Consider the following 21,872-nt stretch of genomic DNA (forward strand, 5'->3'; position numbering starts at 1 on the left):
TTTCCCCACGCAAGGTTCCCAAGCTGTTCCTAGGGGCTCTCCCACATTGAGCTGAGGAAATCAGTCTAGGTGTCATGACAACAAAGATAGACATCCACCTTTCCCAAGAGTCCACCCAACAGCCATGCAAGCCTTGCACAGCTCTACCTCTTTCACACCAGAAATCTCAGCTTCCACATTCAACTCTTCCCACGCTGCTGTAGCTTTCCCTACTGGAACCCTACAGCCCATAACCTCCAATTGTCCAAACCTCTCCACTGCCTTCTGAAAGGCAGTCCCCGCCATCCAGTAGCTCCCTCCAAAGTGGTTGTTTGTGTTCTCCACTATCTTTACCCCCACACCCTAATGTGGAGGCATGTGCCACAGCACTCACTAGTAATAAAAGGCCTCCCTTTTTCTTCAAAAGAATTGATGCTTTTGAACTGTGGTGCTGGAGAAGGCTCTTCAGAATCCTGTGGACTGCAAGGAGATCAAACCAGTCAATCATAAAGGAAATCAGTCCTGAGTATTCATTGGAAGGACTGATGCTGAAGCTGAAACTCCAATACTTTGGCCACCTAATGCAAAGGGTCCACTCATTAGAAGACGCTGATGCTGGTAAAGATTGAAGGCAGGAGGAAAAGGGGATGACAGAGGATGAGATGGTTGGATGGCATCACCAACTCGATGTATATGAGTTTGGACAAGTTCCGGGAGTTAGTGATGGACAGGGAAGCCTGGTGTGCCGCAGTCCACAGGGTCCCAAAGAGTTGGACGCAACAGAGCAACTAAACTGAACTTTTTGTTTCAGACCTCTATCTACCCATTAACCCTCTAGTCATCTGCACATATTTTTGAAAATCTGGTTCCTGGTTTGCTTGTTTTCCATTACATTTTTGGCAACATAGGATCCTTTGAACAACATGCCCCCTTGGTTCTAACTTCAATCTACCCAACTCCAGCCAACCATCTCCACAGTCACAACCTCAACCTTCTCATTACCAATCACTCCAAGACCTCTGGAATCTTTATTTTAAGCATCTCACACTCAAAACAACCTCTAGTCACTGCACTTTTCTTACACCAGCCATCCTACTCCCAACAATTACTTTATGCAACCACTACCTCCAAACTACGGCTTGATTTTTATCTCCTTGGGTACTAACCGCCCTCATTACTCAGCTTAGATTCCACAGATGGTCAATTGCATAGTGACTCCCTTGCTTGCCTCTGGCACTTTCTGCCAAAACCAACTTCTTATTTACTACAGCCACAATTTGAGCCATTAAACATGGCTGAAAAACTTCAAACTTATAATCTTATATCTCAAGTGAGCTTTTGACAATACCATGCCCATCCTCAGCAGGTAAGCGTCCTTTTTGCTAGTCAGATGGAAGCAAACAAAAGAGAACTACTCATTTTCCTACTGCTGCTGCTGCTGCTGCTGCTAAGTCACTTCAGTCGTGTCTGACTCTGTGTGACCCCATAGACGGCAGCCCACCAGGCTCCCCCATCCCTGGGATTCTCCAGGCAAGAACACTGGAGTGGGTTGCCATTTCCTTCTCCAATGCATGAAAGGGAAAAGTGAAAGTGAAGACACTCAGTCGTGTCCCATTCTTCGCAACCCCATGGTCCGCAGCCTACCAGGCTCCTCCATCCATGGGATTTTCCAGGAAAGAGTACTGGAGTGGGGAGCCATTGCCTTCTCCACTACCAAATTTATTAGCTGACCGGTACCTTCTCCTACTATAGTAAGAGACGAACTGTTTCAATTCAACCCTTTCATATGTTTTGCAAATCCCATCTTCTGTATCAATTTCCCTTACCACTAAAATATTATCAACAGCACCTAACAAAGGATGTAGTATTTTCCAATTTTAAAAACATCTCACAACTCTGCTCCTTTTCTGACATTCTTTACAAAGCTACTTCAAAGACTGAAGAATATTTTAACCTCCACAAGTACCAATGTTCCCTAACTTAATAAATCAACTTGGTTCTGTAACATAAAAAATTTGGCTACTGATGATCTAAAGGCACCCTTCTCACTAGCAGATATAAGCTTGTCTTTGTATGATTTTCTATTGCTTACCACTGAATTAAAATTTTCAGGTTAAACTTGTTACAATACTTTCACAGAAAGTAAAACAGAAAGATTGAAGAGTTGCAGCAGGAAAGGATACAGGAGCTTTTTTAATAATACAAAAGTCCTTCCCCATTTTTGAGTTCCAATTACTATTCCAAACTGCCTGATTTTATCTTAGAAATGATATAGCAAAATCTCATTTCTAAGATAGCAGGAGTCACAATTTTTTTCAAATATCACAGAAAATGTTATCAAGTGAAGCTTAATTTGATGGCCATAAAAAAGATAGCCCTGTATTCAGGATTAAACCCAGCAGACTGCTAACCCCATGAGGCGAAAGGCTTCTAGAGAATAATGTTGCATAGTACCAAAGAATCACCCCAAATTACCCGCTGATTATGAACGGTGGTTGACAGTGGAGGGACCAAACCATTCAACAGCACTAATTATGAGCCAACCACACTTCAGAGTCTTCCAGACATGATGTAATGCAAAGCACACCATGCACTAGAGCAGGTAAGAAGCTTCTACAAGACAAATGGGTCATATTCTATAAAAGTTCAATGTCATAAGAAAAAAAGGTAGACATACTGATCTAGATTAAGGGACTAAAAGCAGACAAGTAAATCCTAAATGAATGGTTTGGAGGGGGAAAAGCTGTAGAAGACACTGAGGACAAATGGGGAAATTTAAATAGGGACTATATAATAGATAACACATTACGACATTATCATTAACCTTTAAAAGCACGATGACATTATAGTTATGCACAAGAATACACTTATTTTTAGGAAACGCACACTGAAATTTCTACAGGTAGGGTGACATAATGTCTGCAAGTGAATTTCAAACAGTTCAGGGGAAGAAAGCAATACATACAACAATCAATCAAGTGAAAATGACAAAATATTAATTTCTGAATCAAAACAAAGAACATACTAATGTTATTCTCCAAATTCCTACTTCAATTTAAATTAAAAAAATAAAATTTTTCGTAATAAAACTTGGAGAAAAGATGACCTTGGATTTCCCTCTGCTAAGTCCATCTGTATTAAATATAGCTAGCTATCCAGGTATGCGATTTTGCTAGACCACTTTTAAAATGTCATTAATTTCGTTTTAGAGCTCAAAAGTCTTCGATAATCATCTCAAAGGCTGTTTGTCCCCAAGCACATGCTATGTCTCACACACTGATATACATCTAACAACTCAGACTCGACACAGCCACCACGAGGCGCACACACACTATAGCTGTTTCATTTTGGAAATTAAAAACCTACGGCACCAAAATTAAAACAGCTCGCAAGTGGGCTGCAAGAAGTGCTACTGAGATATATTTCTTATTTTAAAAATAAACACAGGGACTTCCCTGGTGGTCCAGTGGTTAAAATTCTGCACTTCCACTGCAGGGGCATGGGTTCAATCTCTGGCAGGTGAACTACGATCCCACACGCCACACGGTGTGGCCCACAAACCAAACAAAAATTAAAAACATAGATGGTGCCCGTAAAGGAAAAGAACACCGCAAAAAAAAAAAAAAAAAAAAATCAATGACACAGCGCTGTTGTCTCCAAAAGGTTAAGAAATGAATGTTTCACATTTTCAGATGTAAAATTAAGTAATAAACACAAAGCAGAAGTTACATATCAAAATATTTGCTGCCAGCTGCTATCACCAAACAGTGCTATTTATAAATTCCTAAAGCTGCTTAAGCAAAAGTGCCATGTTCCAAAGAAGTCTCAACACCAATGCAAAAGTACATAGGAACATTAAAGGCCAAACACATCATGTGTACGCTGAAGTTTGGGCTGCCAGCAAGGGTCTTAAAGTTGTCATCATAGAGGGTTCAGAGTGTAGGGGGGGAATTTATGTTAACACAAATATTTATATGAAAAATGACATATGGCTAAAATCTGAATAGGACCTAAACATTAAATAAAAAATAATTTTCTTAAGATATTGTAGATACAAAGAAGAACACCCAAATCTTAAAAGTGTTATGATGCCTGCAATTTACTGCAACTTTCAAATGGCTCAACAAAAAATATTAGTAGAGCAAAATGTTAGCAAATGAAATCTCAATGGAGAACATACAGGCATAATTAAGCTATAGTTTTAACCTTTCAACGTAGAGGAAATTTCATTTTAAAAGCCTGGGGGACGGGGAACAGCAGAGAGAGGACAACAGCAGAGTTTGGAACGAGTGGCAATAGCACGGCTTACCACGTACAACAGTCTGCAGCTTACTTCCTAAGATGGGCTTTGTTTTTTAATAGATTAAGAAAAGGTGGCAAAGTATTTGCAACTCCTGAATCTGGATGGCAAGTATACAGATGTTCAAAAGCCTGTTTCAACTTTTCTATGTTTGAAAATTTTCACAATAAATGGTAAGAGAGAAAAAGAGTCAATAGTTTCAGATTTTATAAATCTGGAAAGAAAAAGCATCGGTTTACAACTTAGAACCTTTCTAAGTACCTAAAAGAATTTACTAGAAAGTCCAGTCACAAATCTTTCAATGGATGGCAGGTAAACCCAGCACTCTAGGTCTCTGGTGCTGACATCCCTTTGGCTAAAACTTTAAGGTTAAAATGAAGGGCTCAATGGATTAAAGATCTAAACGTAAGACCAGAAACTATAAAACTCCTAGAGGAGAACATAGGCAAAACACTCTCTGACATACATCACAGCAGGATCCTCTATGACCCACCTCCCAGAATATTGGAAATCAAAGCAAAAATAAACAAATGGGACCTAATTAAACTTAAAAGCTTCTGCACAACAAAGGAAAGCTATAAGCAAGGTGAAAAGACAGCCTTCAGGATGGGAGAAAATAATAGCAAATGAAGCAACAGACAAACAACTGATCTCAAAAATATACAAGCAACTCCTACAGCTCAATTCCAGAAAAATAAATGACCCAATCAAAAAATGGGCCAAAGAACTAAATAGACATTTCTCCAAAGACATACAGATAGCTAACAAACACATGAAAAGATGCTCAACATCACTCATTATAAGAGATATGCAAATCAAAACCACTATGAGGTACCATTTCACACCAGTCAGAATGGCTGTGATCCAAAAGTCTACAAGCAATAAATACTGGAGAGGGTGTGGAGAAAGGGGAACCCTCTTACACTGTTGGTGGGAGTGCAAACTAGTACAGCGACTATGGAGAACAGTGTGAAGATTCCTTAAAAACCTGGAACTAGAACCACCTTGTGATCCAGCAATCCCACTGCTGGGCATACACACTGAGGAAACCAGAAGGGAAAGGGACACGTGTACCCCAATGTTCATCGCAGCACTGTTTAAAATAGCCAGGACATGGAAGCAACCTAGATGTCCATCAGCAGATGAATGGATAAGAAAGCTATGGTACATATACACAACGGAGTATTACTCAGCCATTAAAAAGAATACATTTGAATCAGTTCTAATGAGGTGGATGAAACTGGAGCCTATTATACAGAGTGAAGTAAGCCAGAAAGAAAAACACCAATACAGTATACTAATGCATATTTATGGAATTTAGAAAGATGGTAACAATAACCCTGTATATGAGACAGCAAAAGAAACACCGATGTATAGAACAGTCTTTTGGACTCTGTGGGAGAGGGAGAGGGTGGGATGATTTGGGAGAATGGCATTGAAACATGTATAATATCATATATGAAACAAGTCGCCAGTCCAGGTTCGATGCACGATACTGGATGCTTGGGGCTGGTGCACTGGGATGATGACCCAGAGGGATGGTATGGGGAGGGAGGAGGGAGGAGGGTTCAGGATGGGGAACACATGTATACCTGTGGCGGATTCATTTTGATATATGGCAAAACCAATACAATATTGTAAAGTTTAAAAATAAAATAAAATTAAAAAAAAAATAATAATAAAATGAAGGGCTCAATTTGAACGCAACATCATTAACTACCCAGTGTTTGGCTACAGTATATACCAAGAGTATATTTGGAAGGCCTTCAGAGCCCCAAACTATCAATATAAAGAAAACCATTAAACAGTCTAAATCACTAGACATCTAGACACCAAGTTCTAATATAAGAGCTCTTAAGCATGGACAAACTTCACAAGTACCATGAACTTGGACAAGGGAAAAATTCTATCTTCATTTTCCTTTGACTTCCATCATGTGTATGAAACCACAATATTATTTGAGTATCCCTGACTTTCTCAAACAATAGAAATCACAGATCTTTCCAACCCCCACTGCATATGTTACAGATCTCAAAATAGCTTTAAAGCTCATCCACTACTTCTAAATTAAGTTACATGCCCTGCCACAGAACAGACATGACCAGAGCCATCAGGGTATTAGTCATCAAACTATGAAAACAGAATTGGTGACTGTTGTAAAACAAAGAGTTTGGCTGGCCTTCGTCCCAGTTCCTAGGAAGTACCTTCTAAACCCTTGGAATGTACTTAGTAACAGGAGTGCTTTTGATTTACGATCCCCTAGATAGTTTGTGCTAACAAGATGACTCACCAAAAAGATCAACTAGGGGATTAGAGAATTGGGATTTTGAATCCCCTGACAGCAGTCAATTTTCAAGGAGAGAAGCTAAAGATTGGGCTCAACCTTATGGCCAATGATTCAATCACCCATGCTTACATAACAAAGCCCCAGTAAAACACTTTGGACAGCCAATCTTCCCTGGTCAGCAATACTCCAGCCCTACACACCGTTACATATCCATGTGCAGGACAGTGATACTCCTGACTCCACCAAAGAAAACTGGATGATCCCCACCCAGATTATTACAGACCTCGTCCTGTGTGTTTCTTCTTTTGGGTGGTCATGGGGATTTGGATCCTTTTCTGCTATAATGAAACTGTAGCATTTTCCTGAGTTCTATGAGTTCTTCTAGTAAATTCTCAAATCTGAGGTGGTCATGGGAATCCCTGACTTTGTAACCCAGGTGGTCAGAAATGTGGATGGCTTGTGGACCAAGTTTATTGCTGGTGTCTGCAGTGAGGGTAGTTTTATGGAGGACAATGCTTCAGCCTGTAAAGTGTAGCCTCACTCTGAGCAGCTAGCGTCTTAGGATTATATGCACTGACCCACACATCTATAATGCTCTCCTGTATTCCCTATCATCAATTATTTATGGCTCAATATGCTACAGTCCATGGGGTGGCAGAGTCAGACACGACTGAATGACTGAATAACCAACAAATGTGAAAGGTCAAAGGCCACCTCAATTCACTCTCTGATGAACATCAAGAACTACCATTTCCGTACCTTAAAATATAAAAACTGTTTATCTATATGTCTTATCTGCCACATAATACAGAAACAAAAAAGCACTATTACTAAAGTTTTAATATTTTAGTTAACTATTTAAATGTTTAAATTTATTTCTCCTTTGCTCCCTTGTATTTAACTTACTGTATTCAGAAACATTCTGAGAAGGTATCCATAGGTTTCGCCAGACTGCCAAAAGACCCATGACAAAACCACTCCTGCCTAAAACCACTGGCAAAAAAACAGCTCCGAATCTTCGGTGTGTCTCTACAAGGACACACAGGAATCACTGTGAGGAGCAGACAATCCTGGTAGTGACGGACTAGAGTCACTGTGACGGACTGGTGACTTAGACCACTCACCTGAGAGCTAGAATAGTAACATAAAATCTGGAAGAACAACACTAACAAAAACTATCGGGAACCAGGGTTTCTTATAGGAATGGTTAATTCCAGGTAAAGGGGAGGAAATACATGAAGAGCTTGGAACATCTTGCGCATACCAGAAGCCAGGAAGTTATCCAACTTAAGAAGGTATCACTGGAGTGGTGTCACAGAGACAAAGGGGGTTCTTTTACATTATTTTCTTGACTGTTATATCATTCACCCTCTGTATCGAAGTTGCACATCCACAGATTCAACCTACCTTAGATAAAGAATATTCAAGGGAAAAAAATTTCAGAAAGTTCCCCCATGGCACTGGTAACTACTTACACAGCATTTATGTTGCATTTGCAACCATTTATGCAGTACTTATGTTGAATTTGGTATTACAAATAATTTAGAAATGACACAGTATATGGGAGGATGTGCAGAGGTTACATGCAAAAACTATGTCATTTTATGGAAGAGACTTGAGCATCCATGGCTTTCTTCAGGGGATTCTAGAATCAATCCCCCGCAAATACTGAGGAACAACTGTATATGACTGAAAATGTCCACAGGCCAAAACTTTAACACACACACTGACACATACCCTAATCAAATGCTTGCAGGTATCAAAGAATTTTAAGATAGTGCTTCCAGAGGTAGGGCCTTGAGAGGTAAACCCCAAATTTGCAACCACTTTTATCCCTGAGGGTAACGGCCAAATGTTTGGGGCAGCTAAAGGTAACAACTTTGCAAGGTGAGGGGCCAAAGGCCAGAACCCAGGGACTACCAAAGGAAGGAGGGGGCTAGTATATCCATCTCTCTGTAAGATGAAATCCTGAACTGCTCTTGGGATCTGAGGGAATGGTAGGTAAGAAACCTAGCTGCAACTCATCTCTACCTTAAAACTTAACTGAGATTATCCTAAACCACCTAATCCCTCAGATGTCTGGCAGAGCAAGCATAAATCCTCTCCAGGAATACCATCCCAGAGCCCAAATTATCTCAAACAATTTAAAAAATATAATCTAATACATGTGCAACCATGTAAGTTAACCCACAAAGAGACAAAATAAAAACAAGCTGCAACAACAAACAACAACAACCAAAAAAAGCAAGACCCACTAATGTCTAAATAGCCTCTTGATGAAAGTGAAAGAGAATGAAAAAGTTGGCTTAAAGCTCAACATTCAGAAAACGAAGATCATGGCATCCAGTCCCATCACTTCATGGGAAACAGATGGGGAAACAGTGGACACATGGCTGACTTTATTTTTCTGGCTCCAAAATCAGTGCAAATGGTGATTCCAGCCCTGAAATTAAAAGACACTTGCTCCTTGGAAGGAAAGTTATGATCAACCTAGAGAGCACAATAAAAAGCTTTGCCAACAAAGGTCCGTCTAGTCAAGGCTATGGTTTTTCCAGTGGTCATGTATGGATGTGAGAGTTGGACTATAAAGAAGGCAGAGTGCCGAAGAATTGATGCTTTTGAACTGTGGTGTTGGAGAAGACTCTTGAGAGTCTCTTGGATTGCAAGGAGATCCAACCAGTCCATCCTAAAGGAGATCAGTCCTGGGTGTCCATTGGTGAGACTGATGTTGGCGCTGAAACTCCAATACTTTGAGTTTTGAAATTCCAATACTTCTCATCAGCCACCTGATAAGAAGAGCTAACTCATTTGAAAAGACCCTGATGCTGGGAAAGATTGAGGGAAGGAGGAGAAGGGAACAACAGAGGATGAGATGGTTGGAGAGCATCACCGACTCGATGGACATGAGTTTGAGTGAACTCCGGGAGTTGGTAATGGACAGGGAGGCCTGGCGTGCTGCGGTTCATGGGGTCACAAAGAGTTGGACATGACTAAACTGAACTGAACTGGGCTGCCGGCTATTGCAGTTACAAAATTATCCTTTAAAGTAAGTTATGGGAGGAAGGCTACAGGAATAAATAAATAAATGAAAAAACATCTGCAACTATCACATTCAAAGTGATTAAAAATGAAATATAAAACTCTGGTAGAAAACTACTACAGAATCAGATTTTCCAGAAGTGAAAAAACACAGTAACCTCAATGGACAGATTATCAGTAAGCTAGTTTCGTTAAAAATTAGTGAACAAAGGGAGATCAGAAAAAATATCAAGAATGAAGCATGCAAAGGGTAAATAAAACATCAGGAAAATCTCACAAGTATTTTAATGGCGTGGAGGGTTGGGAGACAGGGCAGCAGAAATACATTAAAAAACAATGACTGCAAACGTCTCCAAAGAATAAAAAGCATTACCACAGATTCAGTAAGACCTGTAAACACAAAATATAAATTAAAAAATACATAAAATACAAAATATAAACACACAAAATATAAATTTAAAAAAAATCACAAAAACTGTTCAAAACGAAAGACGAAATAAATAAATAAAAAGCATGAAGTAAAAAAGAGTCTATCCATGACAGCAAATACTAAACTGACAGTTTACTTAATAAAAAAAATAAATAAAAGCTGAAAATGTAATTCAGTAAGTTCTTTCAACACCTTAGAAGAAAACTGACAAGTTAAAACTCTATACATATCAAAAATATCCTTCAAAAAGAAAAATCAATTTGAGATATTTTTAAACTAACACAAACTCATAGAATTCACTATGAGGAGTCACACAACAGGGGAGAAACAAAGACTGCTCTTCAGGCAGAAGGAAAACGAAACTGGACTTGGACTGACTGGAATTACAGCAAGGAATGAAGAGCAATGAAAAGGGTTAAGGTAAATGGCCAGTACTAGGGGAACTCCCTGGAGGTCCAGGGGTCAGGACTTTGCCCTCCAATGCAGGGGACATGCATTGACCCCTGGTCACTGAACTAAGATCCCACCACTCGCTGGAACTAGTGAGGCTGCACGCCACAAGTGGAGAAAAGTCCACAGGCAGTTACGAAGAGCCCACCTGCGGCAGCAAAGATTCCACGTGCGGCAACCAAGATCTGACATAGTCAAATGAGGGGTTTTTAAAAACAATAAATAAATGGTGATTACTGGACAAATTAATAATGTATAAGATAAAATATACACAGTTAAAATAGCATCAACTGAGCTACATAAGTGAAAATAAAATAAATGGAGTTTCAGCGTCCACAAAGAGGGGGAAATAACCAAACGTTAGATTTTGACAAGTCAGCGATCCGTGTTTTAAGTAACCTTGAGGTTAGCAGAGTTAAAAAAAAAAAAAAGACATCCAAAAAACTGAGGAAAAGACATAGAACAGGTACAATAAACAGAAAACACAAGAACACATTTAAACCCACTGGAGAAGGAAATGGCAACCCACTCCAGTATTCTTGTCTGGAGAATCCCAAGGACGGAGGAGCCTGGTGGGCTACAGTCCATGGCGTTGCAAAGAGTCAGACACGACTGAGCAACTTCACTTTCATGTTAGTCATTTTGTTAAATATCAATAGACCAAACACTCCAGTTACAAGAAATATTGTCAGACTAGATTTTTTAAATCCCAGCTATGTATTGTTGACAACAGAAAAATAGAAAGTATGCAGAAAGACTGCAAATACAAGTTAAAAAAATTAAAAGGCACACACTATACCAACTAATCAGAGAAAAGATAATGCAATTACATTAATATTAAGCTAATCGAACTTTACCTCTAATACTACTTTTGCCTTAAAGGACACATTATTTTAAAAGACTCAGTGGTGAGGAAAATATACAATGCTAAACATGTATGCACCTAGTAACATAACCACAAAATAGATAAAGCAAAAATTATCATTAAGGAGAAACAGACAAATGCAAAAGAAGCATACCAATACATTTCTCTTGATAACCAATACAACCAGCAAACAGAAGGGATAAAAGGACAAGAAGAATTTAACACAACTAGCAAAGCTGAACTAACAAATATAGAACACTGCGTCCAACAAAGTTCAAGCATGTTCTTTCCAAGCACACACAGGTCATCTACAAAAACTGATCAAAGCAGTGGTGTGGCGCACAGCAGCAGCAAGAATGTGCTCGCCCACACTACTCCACATCTGTGGTAGCAGCAGCAGCGTCCATGATCTAGTTGCCAACAAGGAGCTCTCTGTCAGCGCGCAGGAGCTACACACTCTCCAGGTGAGCAGCCAGGAGACAGTCGCCCAGATCAAGGCTCATGTATGTAGTCTCACTGGAGAGCACTGCTCCAAAGGATCAAGTCCTGCTCCTGGCAGGCACGCCCGGAGAGGATGAGGTTACCCTGGGCCAGTGTGGGTTAGAGGTTCTGGGCACTCTGGAAGTAGCCAGCCTCATGGTTGGTCCATGGTTCCCTGGCCCCTGCTGGGAAAGTAAGGGTCAGACTCTGAAGGTGCCAAACAAGACGAAAAGAAGACAGACTGGGCCAAGAAGCCTATGCAGTAGAACCAGCACTTTGTCAGTGTTGTGCCCACTTTGGGCAAGAAGGGCCCCAGTGCCAACTCTCAAGTCCTCCATAACCTTGGCTTTCTCTAATAAAGCCACTTAGCCCAATCATTAAAAAAAAAAAAAAGAACCTGATCAAATTATATGTCAGGCCATAAAGTAAGCTTCAAAAAATGTCATAAGCTTTTAATCATATAGTGTTCTGCTGCTGCTGCTGCTAAGTCACTTCAGTCATGTCCGACTCTGTGCGACCCCATTGACGGCAGCCCACCAAGCTTCCCCGTCCCTGGGATTCTCCAGGCAAGAACACTGGAGTGGGTTGCCATTTCCTTCTCCAATGCATGAAAGTGAAAAGTGAAAGTGAAGTCAGTCGGGTCCGACTCTATCGACCCCATGGACTGCAGCCTACCAGGCTCCTCCGTCCATGGGATTTTCTAGGCAAAAGTACTGGAGTGGGGTGCCATTGCATTCTCCATAGTATTCTGACCACAAAGGAATCAAAACAGAAATCAGAAAAAAGCACACAGAATACAGAAGATTCTTAGAGCAAAGAAACTATTCTGTATGTAATTGTAATGGTGGATACACATTACAAATGTAAAGGTTCACAGACTATATAAAACCAAGAGTGAACCCTGGTGGTCCAGTAACTAATACTCCATGTTCCCAACACACACAGCCCAGCTTTCGTTCCTAGTCAGCGAAGTAGTAATAGATCCCACATGCCACAACTGAGAGTTAGCATGACACAACTAAAGACCAGGCACGCATCACTGAGAACAGAAGGTCCCGCATGCCACAACTAAAACCTCGCACAGCCAAATAAACAAACAAGTATATTTTAAAAAGAGTGAACCCTATGTGACCTTGGATGACAATGATGTCAACGTAGGTTCATCCACTCTAACAAATGTACAATCTGGTACAGGATGTTGCCAACAGGAGAGGCTGTGCTTGTGTGGGATCAGGGGATACAGGGAACTCTGTACTTTCTACTCAGTATTGCTGTGAACCTAAAGCTGCCCTTAAAAATAAAAGTGTATTTGGAAATAAGGAAAAAAAAAGTTTACCTGACGGGCTAGGTTAATGAGTATGCTATGATTGCAAACAACTCTCAAAATCTTAGTTGCTTAAGACCAAAGAAACTCCCACTTCCTGCCTTCTTCCTCTTTTCTCCACTCTTGCCCCCCACATCCTCAGCTCTCAGTTTGCTCTAGACACATAAAGACCTGCACTGCAAGAAGCTCCACTTGTAAACAGGATCACTGGCAAAAGGAAGGGAATACGGGAAATCTCACCACTGCTCTTAAAGCCTGTGACAAGTCTCTTCAGCTCACACTGCACTGGCCAAGACAAATCACATGATTACTTAACTTCAGAGGCAGAAACTAAAAGCAAAAATACTGCCACACGCTCTCAGAAAAGATTTAAACTTAATACTGGTGAGGATGTGGAATCACAAGAATGCATTCACCAGAAAAGAAACTGATAGGTATACCCACACTGGATGTTCGTCATTATCTAATACTGAACATAGGCATAAAAGACCCAACAATTCTACTAAGTCTACCCAACAGAAAAGCAATCAAGAAACCTGAATGTTCAGAGCACATCCACTTACACAAGCCACGTGACACTCATGAAATGAGCCTCCTGGATCACTTAATATGGGGAGCTGCTCGGTTCTAAATCCATCACGGCCCTTGACCCAGACCAATACTTCCCACAGGGTGTTCTAGCCAATGACTGGCCATAGGCAGGATGCTTAAGAATGGCCATTTCAGCAGGACAAGGGACTCCTCTGGTCCCATCTTTGGCTAGAGGACATGTCACTGGCCTTGCTAAAACTTTCTTAGAACAGCACTTAAGTCCTAAATTACCAGGCATTCTCTTCAATTTCTTCCTCCTCCACATGCATCAGACCTGCAAGGGGCTGTTCACTCTCTCACAAGTATTTCTCCCAATACTGCAAAATCTAATCCGAACTTCCTTTCTTGTCCTTGGGAGGAAGTGAACAGTTTCAAAGTGGGAACAACCTAATATTTTACAGCAGGAGAATGAACAGCCATGGATAATACATGAGTAAATCATTACATGCATAAACAAACCACAACTATACATGACCTTGTGAATGAAATGAATGACAAAAATGAGTAACAATTGCACGGGTAATGTGTCACAAACCACAGATTTGTAATTACTTCTGTACTTTCAGTATATTTCACTGAAAAAAAAAAAAGGCAAGACTCTGAAAAGTCAACTGTCCTTAAACCAAAACAGGAATTGGCTACTATTAATCAGATACAACCACTATGGAGAACAGTGTGGAGGATCCTTAAATAACTAAGAATAAAAGTATCATCTGTGTGTGCTCAGTCATGCCTGACTCCTTGCACCCCCATGGACTGCAGCCCACCAGGCTCCTCTATCCATGAAATTTTCCAGGCAAGAATATCCGAGTGGGTTGCCATTTCCTCCTCCAGAGGATCTTCCTGACCCAGAGATCGAACCAGTGTTTCCTGAGTTTCCCACATTAGTAGGCAGGTTCTTTACCGCAGAGCCAGCTGGGAAGCCCAAAGGTGATGCTGAGGGTGATGGGGGCCAAAGGAAAAAGTAATTCCTTCCTCTTTTTCTCCGTCCCTCTCTCCCGCTTCTTACCTTCACCTTAGTATTCATTTGAGTAAAGACATCAATACAACTCTCAAAACTACCATATATGACTCAGCAATCCCACTACTGGGCATACTCCCTGAGAAAACCATAATTCAAAAGGACACATGTACCCCAATGTTCACAGCAGCACTGTTTACAACAGCAAGGATGTGGAAGCAGTTTTGATGTCTGTTGACAGATGAATGGATAAAGATGTGGTGCATATATACAATGGAATATTACTCAGCAGCCATAGAAAGGAACAAAATTGGGTCATTTGTAGTGACGTGGATGAACCTAGAATCTGTCATACAACAGAGGGAAGTTAGAAAAACAAATATCATGTATACATGGAATATACATGCAATCTAGAAAAATGGTACTGAGGAACCAAATTGCAGTACAGGAACAAAGATGCAGATGTAGAGGATGGACTTTGGGTGGGGGGTGGGGGTGGACTGAGAGAGTGGCGCTGACATATACACACTACCATCTGTAAAACAGCTAGCTACTGAGAGGCTTCCGCAGAGCACAGGAAGCTTGTCTTTGAGTTCTGGGATGACCTAGAGGGGTGGGACGCAGGGGATGGGAGGGAGGCTCAAGAGAGAGCGGATGTATGCAGTTATAGCTGATGCACGCTTTTGCATAGCAGAAACACAACACTGTAAAGCAACTACACTCCAATTAAAAAATGATAAAATAAAAAGAGTATAGGCAATTTATATTTCTTCAGTGAAGCCACTTTCCAAAAAGATTCTACCAAATTATAGTCCCACAGTTATGTAAATTATTTATTTATTTAAAGCTAATGCATTTTAGGTAAACACTACTTTATGGACTAAAACTTGTGGTGAAGACTATTTATAAAGGGAAAGCACATAAGATTGCTTTTATCTTTTACTGAGTCCATTTAAAAGATTCATGAGATTAGATCTGATAGAGTGCCTGATGAACTATGGACAGAGGTTTGTGGCATTGTACAGGAGGCAGGGATCAAGACCATCCCCAAGAAAAAGAAATGCAAAAAGGCAAACTGGCTGTCTGAGGAGGCCTTACAAATAGCTGTGAAAACAAGAGAAGCAAAAAGCAAAGGAGAAAAGGAAAGATATATCCATTTGAATGCAGAGTTCCAAAGAACAGCAAGGAAAGATAAGAAAGCCTTCCTCAGTGATCAGTGCAAAGAAACAGAGGAAGACAATAGAATGGGAAAGACTAGAGATCTCTTCAAGAAAATTAGATACCAAGGGAACATTTCATGCAAAGATGGACTCAATAAAGGACAGACATGTCATGGACCTAACAGAAGCAGAAGATACTAAGAAGAGGTGACAAGAATACACAGAAGAACTGTACAAAAAAGATCTTCACGACCCAGATAATCACGATGGTGTGATTACTCACCTAGAGCCAGACATCCTGGAATGTGAAGTCAAGTGGACCTTAGGAATCATCACTATGAACAAAGCTAGTGGAGGTGATGGAATTCCAGTTGAGCTATTTCAAATTCTAAAAGATGATGCTGTTAAAAGTGCTGCACTCAATATGCTAGTAAATTTGGAAAACTCAGCAGTGGTCACAGGACTGGAAAAGGTCAGTTTTCATTCCAATACTTTAGAAAGGCAAGGCCAAAGAATGCTCAAACTACCCCACAATTGCACTCATCTCACACGCTAGTGAAGTAATGCTTGGAGAATTCTCCAAGCCAGACTTCAACAGTACCGCATGAACCGTGAACTTTCAGATGTTCAAGCTGGTTTTAAAAAAGGCAGAGGAACCAGAGATCAAATTGCCAACATCCGCTGGATCATCGAAAAAGCAAGAGAGTTCCAGATAAACATCTATTTCTGCTTTACTGACTATGCCAAAGCCTTTGACTTTGTGGATCACAACAAACTGTAGAAAATTCTGAAAGAGATGGGAATACCAGACCACCTGACCTGCCTCTTGAAAAATCTGCATGCAGGTCAGGAAGCAACAGTTAGAAATGGGCATGGAACAACAGACTGATTCCAAATAGGAAAAGGAGTATGTCAAAGCTGTATACTGTCACCCTGCTTATTTAACATATATGCAGGGACATCATTAGAAATGCTGGGCTAGAGGAAGCACAAGCTGGAATCAAGATTGCCAGGAGAAATATCAATAACCTCAGATATGCAGATGACACCACCCTTATGGCAGAAAGTAAAGAAGAATTAAAGAGCCTCTTAATGAAGTGAAAGAGGAGAGTGAAAAAGTTGGCTTAAAGCTTAACATTCAGAAAACTAAGATCATGGCATCCGGTCCCATCACTTGATGGCAAACAAATAGAGCAACAGTGTCAGACTTTATTTTTGGGGGCTCCAAAATCACTGCAGATGGTGACTGCAGCCATGTAATTAAAAGACGCTTACTTCTTGGAAGAAAAGTTATGACCAACCTAGATAGCATATTAAAAAGAAGAGACATTACTTTGCGAACAAAGGTCCATCTAGTCAAAGCTATGGTTTTTCCAGTTATCATGTATGGATGTGAGAGTTGGGACTATAAAGAAAGCTGAGCACCAAAGAATTGATGCTTTTGAACTGTGGGGTTGGAGAAGACTCTTGAGAGTCCCTTGGACTGCAAGAAGATCCAACCAGTCCATCCTAAAGGAGATCAGTCCTGGGTGTTCATTGGAAGGACTGATGTTGAAGCTGAAACTCCAATACTTTGGCCACCTGATGTGAAGAACTGACTCGTTTGAAAAGACCCTGATGCTGTGAATGGTTGAAGGCGGGAGAAGGGGATGACAGAGGGTGAGATGGTTGGATGGCATCACCGACTCAATGGACATGAGTTTGAGTAAACTCCGGGAGTTAGTGATGGACAGGGAGGCCTGGCGTGCTGCAGTCCATGAGGTCACAAAGAGTCAGACACAACTGAGCAACTGAATTGAACTGAGTCCATTTAAAGAAAAACTTTTTAAGATTATACAAAAATACCAGAGTCACCAAAAATTACCTATTATAACCCAATGATTAATTTTCTAAATAAAAAAGACCATTTAACAGACCTGACAGCCCAAGATGGAACTGTCACCACAGCATTTACAGATCCCAGTTCAGTGTCCTGTCCACATCAATAAATTTGGCCTAACCCAACTTTACATTCCCTCCAGGATCATCTCACACCCTTAACATCCATTCCCACAATTATTCCCCAGGCAAACTCTTGGAGGGTAGGTCTACCTCTTCATGAATCACACTTTGCACCTCATCCTTTGGGGCCTTCTGGGAGGATTCTAGGTGAAGCCAAATGCAGGTTTTTCAGGCAAACAGAGATTAAGTTCAGACAGGGGATGAAAAGGCTGCTTCTACTGGCAAAGGTAACCCAACAGAATTTAGGTCTTCAAGATCTCCAGCTAAATCAGAAACTGACCATATGTCTCTAATCCAATTTTCAGGATTCCACTCCTAACCAATCCAAGTTCTCACCTACTAACAGGGAATTCAATTTGCAGTTTTAGGGCAGCACAGAAACTTTCAGGTTTCTTATGGGAACCCTCACTGGGAATTTAAAACCCTGAGCTCATCATTTTGCTTTGTAATGTTTTAACTTGGCTAGGCTAAACTGCATTCCCAGGCTTTCCCTTGTATTTGCTTCAGGACTGGGTGGGCTACAGAGAGACTACCATGCCACAGACGGAGGGCGCATCTGGCAGGACATCTGCACTCACTAACTCCCCATCTGCCTCACTGATGCGAGGCTGCAACAGCTTCTCTACCTTCCCCCAGGCTCCCTGAGTCTCTGTCTCCTGAGCCAATGTGTGTGGTCAGCTCCAAGACAAAGGCCCAGCTCTTTCTGGATGCCCACACACCAGTGTCAGAAGCAACACAACTGACACAGCTTTCCATCTGTCTTGCTGTGGCTTCCAGTCTGTCTTCTTCCCCAAGGCACTTCCACCTTTCTTTCTCAAATTCTTGTCCTATGGACTACAAGTCTAGCATGAGGCACACAAGCTGCATCGCCAGCTCCTACACTGTATTAACTGAGATCTCTGAAAAAGACTATCTGACAGACTCCTGGAGAGAAAACCACACATTTAACCACACAGCCTCAATCTGCCTTTGGACAATGCTAGCTAGGGCCCAGGGGACGTGAGCTCTCAGAACCCAAGAACTGAGCTAAGGACCAGAAAAGTATTGATGGACAAAAACAATTAAGAATCTCTGCTCTCATGAAGCTCAGCCTTTTTAAGAAAACAAAAACTCATTAAATCATGTGAACAAATGTAACCCTGTAATTTTGATAAGCACTTGGGAAGGACAGCAATGTCTCTAATGTAAGGACTTGACGAAAGTCAAGAAAAAACTTCAAAATCTTCAGAAAATTGATGGTTACTGCAAGCAAGTGATGGATATATTGAGATTCTCTATTCTACCTTTATTATAAAATTTACAAACACTTTCATTAAAACAGCTTTCATCAGAAAGTGAGGCTTGAGACAAGGAAAGCAGACTAAGAAGAACTGAAATTTGGACAGAAAAGCATTCCAGGAAGAGGGAAAGAACAAGGGCCAGGCTCCCTAATGGCAGAGATGACTATACCTGATCAAATACAAAACAATATATCAAATGTTATTCATTGCAATAATTTTTTAACAGCAGCAGAATATAAACATTATATATATATTTAGAAAATGAACTACAAGCACAAAAGAGTACATACCAAGAATATAGAAGTGTATATGAAGTGATCTGCAGAATACATTAGGTAAAAAAGAAGAAACAACAGTGTATACAAGCTTTTTGGAAACAAAAGCACATACAAACTTTTTTTTAAGAAAAGCAGGTAAAAAAATGTTTCCTTACATTGCAAAAATAAGTGGAAAAATAAACCAGAAATAAAAATAGAGCATGAGGAGAAGAGTTTAGAGATAGGAAAAGAAGGCAGAATGTGAACACACCTTTATAATGCAGCTTTGACTCTGGAACTACATAAATGTTTTACACACTGAAAAAAATGCGTTTAGAAAAACATTAAAGCAATCCTTAAATGTTAGGGATTTCATTCAAATAAACCAAACTAATAATCAAATTGATTACAAAATCAGAAAGAAAATGTCTTCAAATAATTCCATAATTCAGAATGTAAACATTTTTAAAACAAAGGGAATAAAATAGAAAACCTACAATCATTCAACTGTTAAAAAGTTTTCGAACTATTATGGTTATACTGTAGGATAAAGGAAAGTAATTAAAGTTGATAAGAATGCAAATTTTTAACATTAGAGAAGGATAAACCCAAAGTAAAAACCCTATGAAGTTAAATGTGAACTGGAACTAGCAACACAAAATCAAAACTAGTATTTCCCAAGTCCGGCCAATGACAGCAAGGGCATCTCAAAGGCAATAAGGACACACAGCACTAGATTTTGGTATCTAAACTCCACTGCCTGCTAAGAAGAGCTGAAAGAACTGGTTGATAGATATTGGGCAGAAAAAGCATAAAGTCAGTCTCAGACATCGTGTAACATGAGCAAGAAACAGTTCAAAGGTTAACAGGGTCACATCCAAGGCAAGAAACTAGTTTGAAAGCACCAAGCCATGACCAAACTAGGATAAGGTGAGGAAAAAGAATGGTGACTACTTGATTAAGACACACAATACATAAAATTCCATAGGTCCACAGTGATCCTAAAGGAGAGAAAGCAAAAGGAAATACACAATAACAAATCAACCCTGTACACAGGGAAAAGAACATTCTTAGCCTTGTGTCAAGACCTAAAACTCATACTAGGAATATTAATTTAGATATGATTAGTTAATATATGGATAAGTAGGTCATACAGACTTAAATTGAAGAAAGCGGGGAAAACCACTAGGCCATTCAGGCATGACCTAAATCAAATTCCTTATGATTATACAGTGAAGTGAGAAATAGATTTAAGGGACTAGATCTGATAGACAGAGTGCCTGATGAACTATGGACAGAGGTTCCTGACATTGTACAGGAGACAAGGATCAAGACCATCTCCATGAAAAAGAAACGCAAAAAAGCAAAATGGCTGTCTGGGGAGGGCTTACAAATAGCTGTGAAAAGAGAAGCAAAAAGCAAAGGAGAAAAGGAAAGATATAAGCATCTGAATGCAGAGTTTCAAAGAATAGCGAGGGATAAGAAAGCCTTCCTCAGGGATCAATGCAAAGAAATAGAGTAAAACAACAGAAGGGGAAAGACAAGAGATCTCTTCAAGAAAATAAGAGATACCAAGGGAACATTTCACGCAAAGATGGGCTCAATAAAGTACAGAAATGGTATGGACCTAACAGAAGCAGAAGATAGAAAAGGTGGCAAGAATACACAGAAGAACTATACAAAAAAGAGCTTCACAACCCAGATAATCACGATGGTATGATCACTCACCTAGAGCCAGACAAGCTGGAATGGGAAGTCAAGTGGGCCTTAGAAAGCATCACTACGAACAAGGCTAGTGGAGGTGATGGAATTCCAGTTGAGCTATTTCAAATCCTGAAAGATGATGCTGTGAAAGTGCTGCACTCAATATGCCAGCAAATTTGGAAAGCTCAGCAATGGCCACAGGACTGGAAAAGGTCAGTTTTCATTCCAATCCATAAGAAAGGCAATGCCAAAGAATGCTCAAACTACCACACAATTGCACTCATCTCACACACTAGCAAAGTAATGCTCAAAATTCTCCAAGCCAGGCTTCAACAGTACGTGAACTGTGGAATTTCAGATGTTTAAGCTGGTTTTAGAAAAGGCAGAGGAACCAGAGATTAAATGGTCAACATCCACTGGATCACTGAAAAAGCAAGAGAGTTCCAGAAAAACACCTATTTCTGCTTTATTGACTATGCCAAAGCCTTTGACTGTGTGGATCACAATAAACTGTGGAAAATTCTGAAAGAGATGGGAATACCAGACCACCTGACCTGCCTCTTGAGAAACCTATATGCAGGTCAGGAAGCAACAGTTAGAACTGGACATGGAACAACAGACTGGTTCCAAATAGGAAAAGGAGTACGTCAAGGCTGTATACTGTCACACTACTTATTTAACTTATATGCAGAGTACATCATGAGAAACGCTGGGCTGGAAAAAGTACAAGCTGGAATCAAGAATGCCGGGAGAAATATCAATAA

General features: G+C 40.3%; 1 protein-coding gene and 1 pseudogene across 2 annotated transcripts in view; one reads left to right on the top strand and one right to left on the bottom strand.

Moving 5' to 3' along the window:
* The window catches only part of SPIN1 (spindlin 1), an 81,700-nt gene that overhangs the window by 54,572 nt on the left and 5,256 nt on the right, over positions 1 to 21,872 (bottom strand). The gene's annotated exons all lie outside the window — the stretch shown is intronic.
* On the top strand, positions 11,707 to 12,186 carry LOC109563292 (ubiquitin-like FUBI-ribosomal protein eS30 fusion protein; annotated as a pseudogene).

The sequence above is a fragment of the Bos indicus genome, chromosome 8 (genome assembly GCF_029378745.1).
Source record: "Bos indicus isolate NIAB-ARS_2022 breed Sahiwal x Tharparkar chromosome 8, NIAB-ARS_B.indTharparkar_mat_pri_1.0, whole genome shotgun sequence".
Classification (NCBI taxonomy): domain Eukaryota; kingdom Metazoa; phylum Chordata; class Mammalia; order Artiodactyla; family Bovidae; genus Bos; species Bos indicus.